General features: G+C 47.1%; 1 long non-coding RNA gene across 1 annotated transcript; it reads right to left on the reverse strand.

The window, feature by feature from the left end:
* Positions 1-3163: 3163 nt before the first annotated feature.
* On the reverse strand, positions 3164-4120 carry LOC118168403. The gene is made up of 3 exons (XR_004751532.1): positions 3924-4120; positions 3493-3848; positions 3164-3405 (listed from the first exon to the last, which is right to left on the reverse strand). It is a non-coding gene; the product is annotated as an uncharacterized LOC118168403 (long non-coding RNA).
* Between the last annotated feature and the right edge of the window lie 12596 nt (positions 4121-16716).

Here is a 16716-nt window from a genome sequence, read left to right on the forward strand (position 1 = left end):
CCTGCACAGCAGCCATGCACTGTTTTAATACAGTCACAGACTCACCGTAACAGCCACCGAGGAGTTTCCCTGGTGAAACAGGGGGATGCACTGGCAGGGGCAGAAATGTCATACACAGTTCAGTGCCACCTTCCCCACCAGAGCCCCTGTCACTGGGACGCACCAGGGGAGTTTTGGTAGTGAAGTGTTGCTAGCAGAGGTACTTCCCATGCCTTAGAGGAGGCTGGTGCAACTCTGAGCAACTGTTTCAGCTTCTCTAATGTGGGTGTGAGGATGAAGTGGTTGCTGATGAGCTGCCACACAGCAGTGAAAGCCTGCTTTGCACTTCAACTGCGGTCGCAGTGCTCACACAAAGGTGATTGTGCTACCTTTAAAGACCAAGTAGCACTAATGTGGTCCAGACCAAGGGTTGCCTAGCTCTAACGCTACAGACCTCACCTGATCCCACCCAGCACTCTCTTATTTCCAGTCCTTTAGCTGTCACTCCTTTGCATGATCATTAATTTTGGTGCCCATAAGCACTGATGTTTCAGGATTCACTTGTACACCTTTATTACCATTATCCAAATTTACATACTGCACAATGCATCGAAGCAGTTCCTCGCTGAATGCTCTCATGCTAGGTTCCGATCATTTTAAATAACTGAGGCACCAAAACCCTAGATGTGTTAACAGTCTCTGAGCAAAAGACACTGCAGAAAAATCTCGGTGTACAAATTACTAACATTGCTCAATTTAATTGTTCAAAGATGTCGGACTTCCCAGCATGAACTGGCTGAGGAGCTGTGAATAAGTGTTGTGGTCTCCTTACTAGACACATTTCTCTCATGCCAAACATGCTTTCCCCAAGCCCATAATAAAGAATACTGCATCAAAACCCAGTTGTGTTTCAGGATGATGTTAGTGGAAACTTGTTCAGCAGTTAAACATTTCATGCTACAGCATCTCTAGAGGGATGTTAAGCAAATATTCTCCCCACCATCCTCCCCTTTATTAAACTTTTGAGTCACTAAAACTCTGCATATACATTTTCTTTTCTGCTTTGCCAGTGACCGATAACAGAGCCTTGTTACAGTATAGCACACTCACTTTTCCTGATCTTTATTGCTGTACTAAGTTCATACTCCAACTTACATTAAAAGAACTTCCTGAATAAAATACTGTTTGCATATGACTAATTAGGGCAAATGCAGAGAAGGCAAGCTGTTGAGTCAGCAAGTGGCTCGGTGAGGACAGTGGCAGGGATTCAGCAGCAGAACAAATCAATGCAAAGATGTGAGATATGCTCCCGTCTGTGGCTTCAGATCTATCTGCTGATGGGCTGAATATCACCACGATGGGCACTGCATGCATTAACTCTCGGGACCCTATCACACCCTCATCAACATTGACTGGCAAAACTTCTGCTGACTCCAGTGGGAAGAAGTTCAGGGCCTTCATTTTCTCAGGCATCTTTCTTCCAAAGAACATTTAGATTTTTTGAGTATGGATTTCCACATGGGGGATGTTAAAGAGAAACAAAGGCTCCCTCCATTTATGTCACTTGAGTTGGTGACGCACATCGCATGGGGTGACACTGTGACAACCAACAGCTCTGGCTTTCCTGGGCTTTCGCTTGGCAGCACAGCTCATTACATTTAGGGAATTAATGTTCATCGATTCAATAAATAAGCATTGTGCTACAGTGAAGGGAACATACCAATCTATCAATATTTGGCCACAAAACATGCCATGCCCACGGAGCCCCTGTGGGAGCATCTACTTGAAAGGGAAGTGCCAGAAGGTCTCTAAGGCTGCGCAGCCCCTTGGCTCTGCTGCACACTCGCTATCAGCAATCTAAGGCTCGTTACTATGACTCACCGTGCTTAACAATGCAAGAATCTGAGATGTCTGATCGCCAGCTCCTTTCACAATAGAAAAGTGAAATGAAATTTGAATTAAATTCAAATCAAAACATTGATAGTGAAAGGCCAATGCTGCTGTTACTCAAATATTGTCTGAAACATGAGCACACAAGGGGAGTCAGAGTCTCTTCTTGGCATCTGTTATTTCCACTGGTCTTTCCTAACTTTAGTTCCTCTCTTTCTTGTGCCAGGATCTTATTTATTCTTCCTTTCACATTTGCACAATACATTTGTTTTAAACTGTGACCACCTCATAGAGCCTGCTTGACTCAGTGCACATTCAGACATTTGGAAATACTCTCCTGACTTTGATTTCTGCAGAGAAGTACACCAATGTGGCTAGCAAATTCTGCAGTATAATAAAAGCACTATGTCCAATTCAGTGTAATTAGATTTGAGGGAAGGATTTTCTACCAATGAAAGGAATTCACCAGATGAAAGCATGAGGCAAGCATGCGCTCGGCAGGCTACGCCATGCAGTTTCACCAGTTGGCTATATCCTGCCAACCCCAGGCCACTCCTGGGCAGATACTGCAAATTGTATGGTGGTTTTCCTGATGTGGACAAAAAGCAGGATGGAATTTTAAAATTATCCTTACAGAAAAGAAGGGTTTGTGGTCGAAGCCCTGGATGCTTTGGTTACAGGCTTCCCGCAGGACGCTGTACAAATCACTCAGAGAAAGGATTTCAGATCTCATTGCTGCAATCCTTTGCCACATGCCTAGCGGAGGAGTTCACGGTGTGCCAGGCATGGAGTTCGGCTCCTCTTGCAGCACACGGGGAGACCTGGGGACTCCAAAACTAGCTGAGCAGAGAGCAGCTGAGATGACCACAGCGGAAACACTGAACAAAGAGCACTGCTTGGATCTGTGGCTGAGCCAAGGCCAGGTCCAGTTTTTGGCCTTCAAGATTATTTCCCCCTTCTCAGGATCTTCAGCTGTTGTCTCTGGCCTGCATTTGGCACTGTGGTGGGACTTGGAAAGAGTAGCCAAAGACCCGGGGGCAGACCAGGCTCTTGGGGTTCAGAGATGTGTATTCTGTCACTGTCCTGTCCCACGCAGGCCAGCTGTGGTACCCACATGGGGAAACCTCGCTCCTCTCTGGGAGCTGTTTCCCTTTGGCCCTTTAACTCCTGTTTACAGAGAGGCACTTGGGGATGTGGGGGAGCTGGGTTTACATCCTCACTCCAGATCAGGTAGAACACAGATTTGGGCACAGGTTTGCCCCACTCTGCATTTGGGGGGGGGGGGGGGGGGGGGTGCAGAGCTGCAAAAAACACAGGTTTGGTGCCCCTCATCTTGGTCCTGAGTCCCTTTGAACACCCCAGGCACTGTCTCCATGGCCGTTTGTCCTGCTGTGTGGCACGGGGACACAAACTCTTCCTCCTCCTCCTCCTCACCTCTGCTCACACACCCAGAGCTCAACTTTCTCATGAGGCCGCAGTGACCAGCGCGGCACCGTCTGTCATCACACAAACAAGCAGGGCACTGGCTGTTTTTACCTGTGACCAAAGTGTTTTTAACCTACGTCTCAGAAGCCAGCAAGACACTCCCAATCTGCCAATCAGCCCATAATACCTCATACCTACCAGGCTAGTTTTACTTTCTTCTTTGCCCAGCTTCCCTTTTGAAGGTACTACAAACGCAAGTGAAATGCCCTGAGAACACACGGGGGAAGCCAGAGCAGCAGCCGGCAGAGGCAGCATGAACCCTGCTACGGTCCGTGCCTAAGTTATAACCCAGAGCAGAGGGAAAACGCATGTCTCAGAAGGTGAAGTGGTTTCAATTTCATGCAGATATCTGACTCCTACAGCTACTTATGATCAGCAGCGACGTTTTGAAAGAAGTTTCTTTTTCCTCTTTTTGATCTTTTTCATCCCTCCTACCGAGCCCTTTGTTATGTTACAGCCTGGACCGCAAGTTTCTCACACAAACCAAAAAAAGGCTGAAATAAATGCAAAGATGAAATTGAATGGGTTTCACTTGTAATTAAAATGCAAAAGGGAACAAACTATTTTACCCGATCAAACATTGGGAACTGTTTCAAATTCTGTTTTCTTCCTGTTTTGGCATTAAAACACGCTTTCGAAAGATACAGTTTGTTAAGTGTTTCTACTTAACATTTCCCCAACTTGGATCTAGCTGAAACACAAAGGACTTGAGGTTTTGTTTGTTTGTTTGTTTGTTTTCCCGCAACACATCAAAAATGCAGTGCAAGCTTTAATGACTACGTCTGTTATAACATGCCTTTTGGAGGACTGGAGGCATTTATGGGGGAATGAGGTAATTAATATATTACTTAGGCATGCAAAGACAAGTTAGAGGCAGCTGTCTCTCTTTGCTTGATATGGCAACACAATCATTAAAACAATGGCTTCTTACATCTGTGTTTTTTTTTTTCTTTCTTTCTTTCTTTTCTTTTTTTTTTTTTTTTTCCTTTTCTCTGTGTTCATGGACCGCTCAGGTTGTTTGTCGAAGGCAAAGCTTCAGGAGATCGCCATATTTTCAGGACCAGTAATTTCTGTCTCAAACACACTGTTCTCTCCTTTATTTGAAGTAGCTACATGAAAATCAATACCTCAGTCCCTTTAAGGAAATGCTGGTATTAAAATAAAGTCGAGAGCTCCCATGTTCTAGTTTCGACCTCTAAAACACGACTTTTATAGAACATCCATTTCTCTTTCAGACTCAGGTACCGCAGCATCTGGGGTCCACAAGGGGGTGAAGGAGGTCTCAGGTCGCACCGCATCCTGCCTTGCAGGAAGCCAGGTGGGTAGGTTTAGGGGCGATGTTTCTAAATCGCAGGGTCGAGGAGCTGATCGTTGCTCTAGGCAGAAATAAGCACTCTGCCAGCCTGATAACAAGAGAGCTGAGACACAGCAGATTACAGTTCCTTTAATTTTCTTCCAGTTAATTAAATGATCAATTGCAGTGTTGGCTTTCAGCCATGGCAATGCCAGCTTAAGTGAGCACTCCATTTTATGAGAGGATAATCAATAGGCGTCATTTACAGCAGCGTTACAGGTTTTTATTTTAAAGCCAAATATCAAAATGCAGAGCAAAATAGTGCTGTTTTCAAAGCAAGTAGAGATCTTCTCCTGCCCCCAAAAACATCCTAATGAAGGGAAGGATGGCACTGTAATTACAGCTTTAGCTTGGGATGTGTTTTCACTTCTCTGCTTACCATAGACTTCCTGCATGACCACAGACAAAACACTTAGGCCCAGATATGCAAAGATATTCAGGCAACTGAGATAAAAATCAGCTGGAATTGTGTACATAAATAGTTTGTGGATTTGGGCCTTTGTAAGAGAGACTGGGCTCCCCATTTACTGAGGGGTAGTAGGCACATCCCAGTGCTACAGCAGAACTGCAACAAGTCATGTCACAGAAGACATTGGCCAAGTCTGAGACCAGGAAAGGCAGCAACTGAACACCTGCAAGGTATTCGATCACAAAGCAGCATCTGAGCACACTGCCCAGTGTCCTCTCGAGGCGTACTGTGTGCTACCAAGTGCTACCCACCTCCATCAGCAACATCTGGATTCCACCTTTGCTAGCTTCCAGATATTCCTTGGTTCAAACTCTTTTTTCCCAAGGACTGTAGCTGGAGACACAGCAGGAAGGGTGAGGTGTGGGGCAGTGGAACAAGGACGACCAGCACTGGGCTGTCAGTGCAGGTGAGAAAATTAAAGAAAAAAAAAATTAAGGCATATCATGGACTGGGGCATTCCCATATTGTTAATGATGAAATCCACAGTCCTATCAGGTTATGGTAGGTTGGAGCTAACAAGCACAGCACTTCAGAGGACAGGAAAACCCTGGATTCCTATGTCAGAAGATGTCAAGACAGGATGGAAAGTGTCTGCCAAGGAACTAAGTAAGCAAAATTCAGGACCATAATGACAAAGTTGGTGCATCAAACCTCTCTTAGCTATCTGAGATCAAATGTTAAGTAATTAAACTCTTTATCAATAAGAGGCAACTCATGAGCGTGGGAAACAAAGATCTCATAGCAACTGGATCTAGATAAGAATGACCACAGACCTCACCATTTTCAGAACCAAATGAAAATTTGTTTATGCTGCCCACTTTTGCTCAATACAAGTCTTTAGTGCATATAGGTATTCATGCACTCAACAGAGAAAGATATATGCAAACTAATCAAGTTTTCTTTTTCCTGTCTTGGAAAGAATAATAATAATAATAATAATAAAGTTAGTTCATGGATGTGATTTTCAGTTTTAGACGCTTGAAAAACCCTCAGTTCATCATGACCAAAATACCTCACCAAAATCTAGACAGCAAAGTCAGCAAGTAGTTAGTTCCATTTCATCACTACTTCCTGTCTGCTGCCATTATTAAAAGAAAAAAATGCAAAGGAGCATACCCAATAGCAGCTCTAACAATAATTTATGTTACTAAAACTGCTACACAAAGCTGAGAGGAAACAGTACTGCCAGCAACCTCCCCCAGGTAAAAGCAAGCACAGTACAACAGCTTGTGGGTAATTGATAGGACTAGCATTAAAACTAAGCCATATTCTCCCAAATCAGCAACGGAAGAAACCTGTTTGGCAGAGCAGAGAGTGGTTTCTGGAGAAGGAGGGATCCATCCAGCTGCAACAGAAGCCTTGTTTTTGCAGGTTTTTGAATTGAAAACAAACAAACCCAAGTCAACCCATCTATGTGAACTGGACCAGGAATTCACAGAGAGTCTCAGCAGCAGTTAGAGGTGTCTGTACTCCTAGAAGTGGTTTATTGGGCAGGAACATATGCCTGGCTCCGGTGCACGTGGTGTAGAGCTCACCTGGTACTCTCAGCCTGACGTGTCCAGAGCACCGCACGCTCACCCATCTCCCAACCATCCCTAGGGCTTGGACAGACAGAGAAAGCCCTACAGTGGTAGTGGTAGTGGTAGGGGGAAGAAACTCTTGGTGGTATCTCAGGCTCTTCTGTAGCCCACCTGAGACTGAGCAATGCCTCTCACGGGTGCAAGGTGTTCCTGGCTCCATGCTTCAGGCAGTGCCACACAGGACAGGCAGGGACAGCCACGCTGCTCCAGCTGTGTGGCTTCTCAGTGGAAAAAAAAAAAAGGAAGCATAGCCACAACAACAAAAACCAGCAGAAAATGCCCCTTCTTCCCTCAAAATGTGAACAAGCAGGCTTGGCTCAACCAAAAGGTCAGCTGGTTGCCAGCCCATTGACTTCTTCAAGATCACGTACTCAGCCAGTGAAATTCCCAGGGATGCATCCCAAGTTTCCAAATTCACAGATCTGTGCAGTAACCACTAATCTTCCTGGCAGGGATTTTTACAGGCAAAAAGTCCCTCATTTTTTTTTTTCCTTGTCAAGAAGAGACAAGTAGCTAGCATCTTAGGACTTCATATTTTTTCCATGTAAAGCAAAATTATCTTTAAAAAATGGGTTGCAAATGATTTAAATAAGCTGAAAACTAACAGGGAGCAATGTTTATTTGGAAAAAAAAAAAAAAAAAAAAGAAAAAAGGAAAAAAAAAAATAGTTATCTCATGTCCAGGAGCCATCATTAATTTGAAAAGTTTCCACATGACCTCAGGGTTTCTGGAAAATGTATGAATATCCCACAGCATCTGCTGCATATGATGGTAAAGAAATTGCCACTGTAGCCACATGGAAATAGTAATGAAGTTTCTGTCTGTGACTTCTGAGGCAGCACAGCCAGGCTGCTTTTTTAAAAAAATAAACTTAACTCATGCATACGCACGCTCACCTGAAGGATGCTGCTCCACACACGCAGCCCAGTTGCTGGTGGTGGGGCTGGGGCCTGTGCCAGTTTCCTGGGGCTGGATGTGGCCAGGAGTGCCCGGTGCCAGCGAAATCAGGCCACGCTCCTGCAGCCTCATCGGAGGGGTATGAGGAAAAGAGCGTTTCCTGGAGTTAGCTTACACATCTGATCAGAGAAAGTCAATCTCATCGATGATTATCTCTCCTTCTGGTGGCCCTCTCTAATCTCTCCCGCCTGGGAGGCTCCTCCCAAATGCCTCATTGCTAAACAGCAATTAAAGCACAAGTCCATTAGCAACCCTGTGTTATAAAATGGCTCGCAAGCCGCAGAGCGCTCTGAAGCCTGGATGTGACAGCGGGGCTCTGGCTTGTATCTGGCTGCTTTCCAGCACCAGGAACATCCATCACTCACCCTGAGACCTTGTCAGGGTTCATGTCCCCTCATAACTCTGTCCCAGCCTTTACGAAGTGCCCAAGCTCTCTGCGTGAGGCCGGCTGAGGGAGGCCAGGACATGGGTTGGGCCCTGCAGCGGGTGACAGGAGGTGGCCTGGCTGATGGTGACAGCAGGCCTGGGAGGCTCTGGCCAGCTCTTTGGGTACCACAGGAACGGGGACAGTCTTGATGGAACAGGAACAATTAGAAAAATGGGCAAGGGGAGTCTATTGCTCACATCCTTCCTGAGGTGATTTGGTCTCATTTTGATTTAGAGCAAACTACAGCACATATGCCAAGAGATGTGCTTTTGGGAAAAGGTATTTCTGGGCAGAAACCAGCCCCTGAGTCCATCCAGCAGAAAGCAGCTTGGCAGAGAAGGACTGGGAAGTCCTGGTGAATGCCAAGTTGAACATGAGCCAGCAATGTGCCCTTGCCACAAAGGTGGCTAATGGCATCCTGGGCTGCATTAGACACAGCATAGCCAGCAGGCCAAGGGATCCTTCCCCTCTGCTCAACCCTGGTGAGGCCACACCTGGAGTGCTGGGTCCAATTCTGGACACCCCAGTACAGGAAAGATCTGGGCATACTGGGACAAGTCCAACAGAGGACCACCAAGATGCTGAAGGGACTGGAGCATCTTTTATATGGGGTTGCTCAGCCTGGAGAAGAGGAGGTTTGGGGGGATTTTATCCATGTGTATAAATACCTGAAGGAGGGTGAAAAGAGGGTGGATCCAGGCTCTTTTCAGTGGTGCCCAGCAAGAGGCAATGGGCACAGACTTGACACAAGAGGTTCTGTCTAACCATCATGAGGCACTTCTGTGCTGTGTGGGTGACAGAGCACTGGCAAGGGTTGCCCAGAGAGGCTGTGGGGTCTCCTCCTTGGAGATCTTCAAAAGCCATCTGGGCATGGGCCTGGGCAACCTCCTCTCAGTGGCCCCGCTTGAGAAGGGGCTTGGGCCAAAAAACCTTCAGAGGTCCCTGCCAACCTCAACCAGTGTGTGATTCTGCAATTCTGTGATGCCTCAGAGCCTGGCAGGGCAGGAGAACCAACCACTTTCCTCTCCAGTTCTCAGCTTATCCCCAGACCATGGGCCCAGCTGTGACACCTATCTCTCCATTTACACTGCCAGGAGTGCAGCAGTTAGGAGCAGGGGTTTTGTAAAGCTGAGGTGCAGGGGTTTAAATGAGAAACCATCATCTGCAGTGCGCCAGGGGTGTAGGTGTGGTGAGGAGAGGATGGGCAGCGAGATGGAGCTAAATTTGTAGTCCGTCCCTTCACAAATAATCGCTGCTCTCTCGAATTGATCACTGATGTTTTGCAGGTCATAAACATCAGCTCTCCCAGTACAAAAATGGGACATTTCTCCAAAATATTTTGCATTTGGCTGATGCTGCTGAGTGCGTGAGCTTCCAGACAAGCCATTTCCTCTTTGCTGCATCATTTCTTCTGCATATCAGCATGGTCGACACCATTTCCCCTCTGATGAAAGAAGGAGATAAAGAGTTACTTGGAAGGCATCTGTAAGAGCAGAGTGAGGGGCTGGGCTCCTTGTTTGTTTGCAGACTTGGAAAGATGACGAGGTGAGCATGGGAGGAAAGAGGCTTTCCCTGGGCATGCTGCTGAGCTGTCCTGGGGAGGTCTCTGAGGTCCCAAGCAGCACAGGGGATGAGGAAAAGGATGGAGGTGACTGGAGAGCACAGGAGTAGTAAACATGACTCAGGAGCAAAGCGGTTTCAGCAGAGGGATGGCAATGCACAAGCAATAAAATGGGAGCTACCAACAGCACGCTTCCTGTAACCACACACCACATTTGCTCAGCTTTCCAGGAGGCACCAGGGAGAAGGAGGAGGGATCTGCCAAGGAGCCATGGCCCGACCCCTACCAAAACATCACCATGGACACAAAAGATGAGGAGCAACTCCCATCACAAACCTGGAGGGGTGCCTGGGGGCAGGGAAGTGTGAGAGGTGCCGCAGGCAAGAGTGCACGAGTGAGAGGTGGGAATAGGATATGGAGGGGCTCGGTGGTGCTGGGGATGCCCAGCCACCCCATCAGTGCCTGTCTGCTTCTCCTGCCTAGGACAGAGGATTTCTGCCGGGGCAAACAGCCAGAGCCACTTGCTGAGCACTGCTGCTTCTGGAGCGGCGCTGCCATCGCTACTTTCGGCTGTTTACTTTAATAAATGCTCTCTGCAAGCGGCCTTTTAATGGCATCTTTTGCCTCTGGAGGATGTGACGCGTGGTAACAGCCTGCAGAAACACCCGCCCGTCTGTCTGCAGAAATAGCCCGAGCAGGGGGCTGTCTCCTGAGTCACGCTGGAGAAAGCGGTGAGCTGGCTGGAGGCGACCCAAAACCCCTGAGTTTCGCAGAGACCGGCAGGGGAAAGCTTTACTCCTCGTCCTTCACAGCCTGATCTGCTGCCGGCTGCCCCGTGCTCTGCTCACACTCGTGAGATGTGTCTTGTGCTTTCCTGCACAGGGATTTACTGACGTCGGTAATTCACGGAAAGCCACCGGATATTAAAAGAAAAAATGCACTGGGATTAAAAAACATGAAAAACATAAAATATTAACAGCAGCACTGACTTTAAAAAGCCTTGACATAAGTAGAAAATGGAGCTGGAAAGTTTCATAAAGGTTTCAAGGATGGATGGTAGTTTGTGGCAGAATACTGCTCTGTGACAAGTGTGGAGGGAGCATCTGGGGGCAGAGGGACCCAATGACATACATCTGCCTTCATGTGTATTTTGGAACATGATTTATTTGTGTTCATTGAAATGGCAGCTTTTCTGGTAATTTCTTCCTTTCCTAGCAAAGAAGCCTTAATCTCCTTACTGGAAATTGTACTATTTATGCAGCAAATCCTGCCTCTGAAATTGCTTGAGATCACAAGTTATGTAACCTGAACAGATGGAGTTTGACCATATTTTTTTCTGTTTGTCAATTCATATTACAGCCTGAAGAGGCTGCAATCATTTATCAGCTCATTTGCAGCGTAGACAACATAGAGCAAGGAGTTCAAATATGAAGTTAATATACTCACACGTAGCAATGCTTATGCCAGTGACAAACCATCACTGAACATCAATGATAATCATAATGCTTATTAAGGACTTTCCTCGTTCTTATGAACATAGTAAGCATTATGCACGTAGTAAGATGCACATTATATCATGACCGTCATCCTGCAAAGACATGAATATGGCTGTATTTACACCGGGGTGGGTGTGATTATCTGCAGCTTTGGTGTGAAGGTAGGTCTCTGAGAGTGTCTGTGAGATCAAACAGATGAATAAGGGGGAAGGAGGAGCTGCAGAAGGGCTGGAGCAAAAACAGGCCAGGGAAAGGCAGCCAGAGTTAAAGCCCTGATTAATGCTGCCCGGTTCAACCCTTCAGCAATATTAAGTCTTAAAATGATGAATCGTCCACCCAGCTCCCAGCTGATCACGTGCATGCCCTATAGAAGCCGATACATAACATACAACACATGGTTTTAAAATTCACATTAGCTTAATGGTCCTCCTGTTAACACTCACGAGCAAGCAGATAAAATCCTGAAGGGCTCAATTATGCTCGTAGAGATTTTATCAGTTTTTTTACTAATGTGGCTGTTCTTATTACGCGTGATTTTAAACTAAAGTGAATCAAGGCCATAGGGAATTAGATGGAAAAATATGATGAAAAGGGATGGGAGGGAAAAGTAGCAAGCGAAGGTTATTCCAAAATAAAATAAATATACATGATGTGTCTAGGTGTCCTTAAAATTGAACGGGGCTTGATCAGACAAGTTTAGGGGAAAGAGAGAAAAAAAGAATATTTTGAGCACAAATCTGGTTTTCTATCAAGCCAAAGTTCAACCAGGGCTAAAAAAGCCACCGAGTTTAAATACGGCCTCAGTCCAACCACATTATATACTTTTATTCCGTTCTGTGGGAATGTTTAACGTGACGCGCTTGCATATTCGGGACCAAGCTGCAATCTAAGGCTTAGCCCACGGCGAGCAGCTTTGCTAGAGGAGAGCTTTCAAGAAAGCCTCAGAAAGCCGAAACTGAGCTCCTGGTATGATGCAGCACTTTTTTCCAAAGTAAAACTGAAACAGAGGCACGATGCAAGATAAAACCTTCTGGTTTGATCCCATCTTTCACTTTGCTTAGACCTAAATGCATCCTCTGGTTCCTCTTTCAGGGGACCAGCCTAAAAGATTTAGTCAGGGAGCTGCTCGCAGCCAGAGGCAGCTCCATCAGCCCCTTCCTACCCTCACTATTGACAACAGATCTTCCTCTAAAAACACTTCAGATCAGGACAGTAAAAAACAACTCAACAGGAGCTAAGGGCTTAAACCCACATATAGCTGTGGCCTCTGAATTCCCCCAACCCCTTAAACTTCAATTTTTCCCTTTCATAAAGTATTTAAGACTTCAGAAACAACAACAGATTTTAATGAAGCATCAAGCCATGGAAGTTGTTACAAAGACAAGTTGATGGCAGAAGGAATAAAAACTTCAAAAAAACTTCAAAGCCAGCCCTGATTTTAGCCAGGGAAGTGCCATTTCTTGTGCACAGTGCTACGCAGCACCTCAACCTGCTTTCTTCTGGGCTGGGGGCTTTACATACCTGGTACTGCTGATCTGACAAAAAATATATGGGTTTATAATCCGTTCTGGATCCTGGGCAGTGATTAATATAGTCAGGTGCTGTTCTATTAGAAAAAAAAAATCTTATCCCCTTTTTATTTATTTTAATTTCTTTCCACAAGGAAAGAAAGCACACAAGCCTGTGCTCCTGCTTATAAATGCATGTAAATGTTTAGCTGAACAAGATTTTGCTCAGGCTTATGAAGTGCTCTTTCTTTAGCATAGCTTTTCCCTGGATGATGTAATTTACTTGACCGGGTATTTTCTCCTCTTGCACAACTGTGTTAGTCGACCTAAGCAGCTTAATCTGAGCGCCAGCCTGGCACGCGGTTTGCCAAATGGTTGTGCAGAGCCCTGCGAAAAGATCTGCTATTTTTGCAAGGCAAAAGGATTGCTTGTCTGTGCCGGGATACCTTTCAGATGGATGTCAGTCTGTTTGTGTGTAAGTAGGTCTCAGAGCCCCAAGGACTCGCGGGCTGGCTGAGCCAGACGCGGTCGGAGCAGTTACCTAACAGAAGCGATGCTAAAAGCAGAAAAATGCTGTTTTTCCCTGTTTTTATGGTGCTTATCCAGGGTCAGAGGATTTAAAGAGAGTGGTCATGATTTAAGGGAGCACCCACAGCCCTGGCTGTGCTGACAAGGTCCTGCCTAAAACTCCAGCGCTGCAAAGCTCTTGATTTTAGAGCCTGGGTTTGTGGGGGACTGGGGAAGAAAAAGGAGGGAGAAAAGAAAAAAGTAGATTTCTTTTTACTGGGTGAGATTCTCAGACAGGGGAAATGGGACAGACTGATCACCTTCAGGAAGCACATTTTATTTAATACTAAAGCAGAGGCTGCAGAATGTTTGTCCTGTCTGTAAGGCACTACAAAATGCTTCAGCATCACTCCGTCTGTCTGCCCTAAGGGGTGGGATAATTAAGGCTGTGCTGTCTGAACCACTGATTTTTTGGTTCACTGATCAAAAACTTGCTTAAAATCAACTTGAAATGAAAATTTCACTCCCTATTTTGTTGGGGTTTGGGGGAAGCTGACCTTTTTCCGCCTTTCACTCCAAATTATTAATGTAATTCAGACAATATTCAAGGAAACAAGTTGTCATTAGGACTAGGGATGTTTCAGGAAAAACAAAACACAACAAAACACATCATGAGTAGTTTTATCACTGTAAACATACTTCCTAAATTCAACTCCGGTGTCTCCGAAACTGCCTGCTCTTGCGGTGACATTTCTGCCTGGACTGCTGACGGTCTCGGCATTGATACGCAATTCCTCGCCGTTTCTGCAGATCAAGGACTTCGGTTTGGTACGTCCAATCACATCTCCCTCTTGTGGCTACATCCAAGGACTCAGACAACCTGCTGTTTATTGTATGGGATTACACGGGTTGCTCCTTTTGCTAGCACTTAATTTTCCAGCATCAAACCTTGCTGATGACAGCAAGGGGATGTTTGCGAGGCTGCAGCACAATTTCTTGCCTTGGGTTTCCCAACAAGATGCCACCAACTGTGCCGGGAACACAAATTCCCCAGAGAGCACGATGCAAACCTCCAAGTCCCATAGCATTGGCTTGGGGACACTGATGTCCAACTGTGGGGCAAGAGCTGAGGGTCTTGATAACCCCACGCCACCCCAGACAGCTCGTCACTTAGACAAGTCACAGCCCATGCCCAGCTGAACAAAGCCAGTGAACAGGCATCCCCGACGAAACTTGGTCTTCGGAGCAAGTTTTGTCCCCTCTTGCAGAGGTTTCCCCCTAAACAACAACACCACTGCAGATCAGCGTTCCCCACTTGCGCTTTACAAATAGTTGCTTTTATAACAATATTCCTTCTCCTGCTAACGGTCTCACAGCAGATGATATTTCATGTTGATGAGGAAGCTCTTGAGCAGAAGCCAAGCTGCCCCCCAGGCAAAGCAGATTTTTATTTTATTTTTCTTCCTCTACAGTTTAATCAGTAGGACACTAAGAGGCCAATGCTGTGCTGCAAAGGTGAGCGGCCGCCTTGGGATGAGATTTTTCCTTTCTCCTGCTCCCAGCAACAGAACCAGGAGCCAGCAGCCACGCTGTCTAACACGAACCCAACCGTCCCAGTCCTCTGCCCCCCTCCATCAGGCTGACGGCAGCGCCGCTGATTCGGGGGCACAGAACAGTCGGTGGTCGGCCCACCTCTCATTTGTTAAGGAGTCAGCTCTACCTTTTAAGAGGAAATGGAGGACATGGTTCGAGTTCCCGTTTGTGTCCTTGCCACAAGAGGAAGGCAGCTCCTAGGTGGCTCCTGGCAGCTGTTCAGACGGTGTGAAAAGCCACTGAAATTACATATATACGTACTTTTATAGCTCTCCTGTCTGAAAGGGTCAAGGCTGGCTGCTGTGAGGGAAGGTGTTTCTAGACAAACATTAATGTGACGCTCTGTTTGCGGGAGGTGACTCAGCTACGAAAATATGTGCCTTTTATCACACATTTCTAACTCCGTGCAGGAGCAGGCGCAGGGGACACGGCGCTGCTCATTCTGCGGTGGGCTCCAGCTCAACCTCTCCATCCAAATGATATTTGTCTTCCAGGGAACAGAGCTTCACCTGCTGTCACGCTGTACAGACTAGACGCTTTGCAAGGGGTACGTAGCCAGTCCCTGTGGCTGGTGGTGCTTTGGTGCTCAGCCTTTTATACAGGGTCACCCCAGGCTGAGAGCCACAGGGGCTGCATTGGCTGGGACTTTCCCTGCCCTATTCTCATCAGGATCAGCCTGAAACTCATCCCAGTGCCTTGCCTGGACCCCCAACAGCCCGGGACAGGCTGCTGAGAGGTTGGATGGATGAGAGCAAACCCCGTTACAGCGAAGGAGTTTGATGGGGTGGCCTCAACCCCACGGGGATGTGCCACAGACAGAATCCCTGTCCCTGCTCCCCTCTGCAGCATCCGAAGCCCGTGGGGTGGATGATCGGCACCGCTGATAGGGAAGGACATCTTCCAGCATGGCCTCGGCTCTCGGTGACTTTCCCAGGAAGGAAACGAGCGGGTGGTGAGGCACCCTGCCACCTTTCCCCAAGTTTCCTCCTTCCGAGAGTCAGCACTTTATCATATCGCTGCCGGAAACTATTTAAAGGCTCCTTAATTAGGCTGTGGTCTCGGGCAGTTCCTGTGCTGACTGCTAGATGGGCCTGGGCGATACCACGCGGTTCGTTTTATCAGGTGGAAAAAGTTTTTGTGTAAACCGCAGTGAAACGGTGCCTTTGGCTGGCTGGAGGTGGGGGCATGCGGAGGAGGGATGGGGCAGTCGTCACAGGCAGGATTTGTTTGTCAGGTGCCCTGGTAGGAAGCAACAGGCTCCAGAGAAACTGGATTTCTGCAGGGCTCACCTCTAAAGCACTTCCCAAACCCGACTCCTGGTGCCTGAGCTGATGGGAGCTGCAGCTCGGAGGAAAGTCACTCAGCATCTGAGATACTCATGGTGTGTTTTTTTTAACCACATCTGCCCACGGAGCTCAGGGTCAGGGCTGCACTTTATTTTTGGATCTGAAGTCTCACAAAAGCCTTTTTCAGGGTACCACCAACCACCCCAAGCCCTGCCTCGGGGTACCCTGCACTGCAGCATCTCCACTTCGTCCCCCACTGCTCTGGGGCTCCCGGCCGCAGACTCAGGAGTGAGGGCAAAGGAGGGACTTTAATCTGCTTCAGGCTCATGGAAGAGGCTGAGTAAAAGCTTTAAATCACTTGCTGAAACCATTGTTAAATTAAGTTGTTAGATCAGCTGTTTGCTCAGCTAGGAAACCTGCTTTTCGGCTGGGAAGCCTAGCTGGTTTCCCTGATGCTTGGGCCAAACCCCAAGCAAATCAAAGCCACGTTTCCTGAGTTAGGTGGGACCCAAAGCCAGAGGCTCAGGGACGTCTCCTTGCTGCCCAGCTCCTGGCAGATGTTTCCCCCATTCCTTACTGACCTCCCCACCAGTTGTTCACATCCCCATTAACGGGGCAAGGCAG

This window comes from Oxyura jamaicensis, chromosome 5 (assembly GCF_011077185.1).
Source record: "Oxyura jamaicensis isolate SHBP4307 breed ruddy duck chromosome 5, BPBGC_Ojam_1.0, whole genome shotgun sequence".
NCBI classification, from domain to species: Eukaryota; Metazoa; Chordata; class Aves; order Anseriformes; family Anatidae; genus Oxyura; species Oxyura jamaicensis.